The sequence below is a fragment of the Rhinoraja longicauda genome, chromosome 3 (genome assembly GCF_053455715.1).
Source record: "Rhinoraja longicauda isolate Sanriku21f chromosome 3, sRhiLon1.1, whole genome shotgun sequence".
NCBI classification, from domain to species: Eukaryota; Metazoa; Chordata; class Chondrichthyes; order Rajiformes; family Arhynchobatidae; genus Rhinoraja; species Rhinoraja longicauda.
The window spans coordinates 101281977-101284070 of NC_135955.1; the positions used below are offsets into that span (position 1 = coordinate 101281977).

General features: G+C 54.5%; 1 pseudogene; it reads right to left on the minus strand.

Annotated features, from left to right (window-relative positions):
• Window positions 1-1019, minus strand: part of LOC144592287 (proteinase-activated receptor 1 pseudogene) — a 10410-nt pseudogene extending 9391 nt beyond the window's left edge.
• Window positions 1020-2094: the final 1075 nt, after the last annotated feature.

Below are 2094 nucleotides of genomic sequence, written 5' to 3' on the forward strand. Positions count from 1 at the left end.
TTGAGTATAAGTGTCAAGAAGTCATAATACAGCTTTATAGGACTACTAGACCAAGTGGACCCGTTGGGCCCAAACCTCTCCTGCATTGGTGCAGCACCCTCTCTGCCGCTCTCCCCCTTCCCCCCTCCTCCCTTCCCCCCCTCCTCCCTTCCCCCCCGTCCCCCCTCCCCCACTTCCCCCCTCCCCCTTCCCACCCTCCCTCCCTCTCGCTCCCCCTTCCCCCTCCCCTCCCCCTCCATCCCTTCCTCTCCCCCACTTCATCCCCCTCAACCCCCCCTTATCCTCACTCCTTCCCCCTCCCTCCCTCCCCCACCCCTCCCTCCACCCCCCACCGTCCCTAGGAGATTGATATAAACTTTAAAATGTGATTAACTTAAAAAATATAACACCAATTTCAATGAAACTTCTTCCATTAGCTCCAAAGGGACGACGGTGAATAAGGTGGGCCTAAGATTGTCGCGCTGCCATGGACCGTTTTGGCTGTAGTTCAAGAACAAACAAACGGGATTTTTTTAGTATATAGATGGTTAGGCTGTACCTGGAGCGTTGCATGCAGTTCCGGTTGCCCCAATACATGAAGGACGTGGAGGCTTTGGAAAGGGTGCAGAGGAGGTCTACTGGAATGATACCAAGATTACGCGGTATTGATATAGGAATACCTTATTGTCACATGTGACTAGGCACAGTGAGATTCTTTGCTTGCATACAGAATGTATACAAATAGCGGCCACCTACGGCACTGACAAAGTTACAAAGCTCCTCCTTTTGTTCCCCCCCCCCCCACCAACAGTCCCCCCATTGTCTATTGTTCTCCCCCCCATTGTTCTCCCCCCATCTCCCTCACGGCGATACCCCCACGCCGGGTCCTCCATTGTTCTTCCACTCACGGTGGTCCTCCACGCTCTCATTGACCGCGGGTCGATCCGCGAGGCATCGCAGTGGCCGTGAGGCTTCACCACCGCCGCGGCCCCATCGTCACGAGGTTTCCCCGCTGTCGACGCCCCGCGACACACCTCCATGGTGCCGACCGGGAACACAGCCGCGGGCACCGGCGGCCGCTCCTGATGCTACACAGCATGACTACAGGGAGACCTTTTTCCAGGTGAGACAGAGGTTCACCTGCACCTCCTCCAACCTCATCTATTGCATCCGCTGCTCTAGATGTCAACTTATTTACATCGGCGAAACCAAGCGCAGGCTCGGCGATTGCTTCGCTCAACACCTGTGCTCGGTCTGCGTTGGCCAAATTGATCTCCCGGTGGCCGAGCACTTCAACTCCCCCTTCCATTCCCAGTCTGCAGGGCCGTTTTTACAGCATTATGGGCCCCCGGGAAAAGCAGTGAACTGGGGCCCCTACCGTTACTCTCCCCCTCCCCCCTTTCCCAACTAGCCCCCCCCCCTGTCGTGCCGGCGAAAAGCACTTACCGAAAAGCACTTAGCGATGGACTTAGGGTGCTACATCGTTGCGAAAAGCACTTACAGATCGCTGTGAGATGCAATTAGTGACCGAAAATGTTGCAAAAAAAGCACTTATTGAACCTACATTTTTAAAGTAGTATTTATTTATTGCAAGTCACTTAACATACACAGATCAGCATGGGGCCCCTATGCTCGTGGGCCCCGGGCAAGTGCCCATCAGGCCCATGCGTTAAGACGGCCCTGCCAGTCTGACCTTTCTGTCATGGGCCTCCTCCAGTGCCATAGTGAGGCCCACCGGAAATTGGCGGAACAGCACCTCCGCCTGGGCAGCTTGCAGCCCAGTGGTATAAACATCGACTTCTCCAACTGTAGATGGTTCCTCTGTCCCTCTCTTCCCCTCCCCCTTCCCAGATCTCCCACTGTCTTCCTGTCTCAACCTATATCCTTCTTTTGTCCCGCCCCCCTGACATCAGTCTGAAGAAGGGTCTTGACCCGAAACGTCACCCATTCCTTCTCTCCTGAGATGCTGCCTGACCTGCTGAGTTACTCCAGCATTTTGTGAATAAATACCTTCGATTTCTACCAGCATCTGCAGTTATTTTCTTATGACTACAGGGAGAAGTTAGACAGACCTGGATTGTATTCTCTGGAAGGCCGGAAGATGCGGGGAGACCT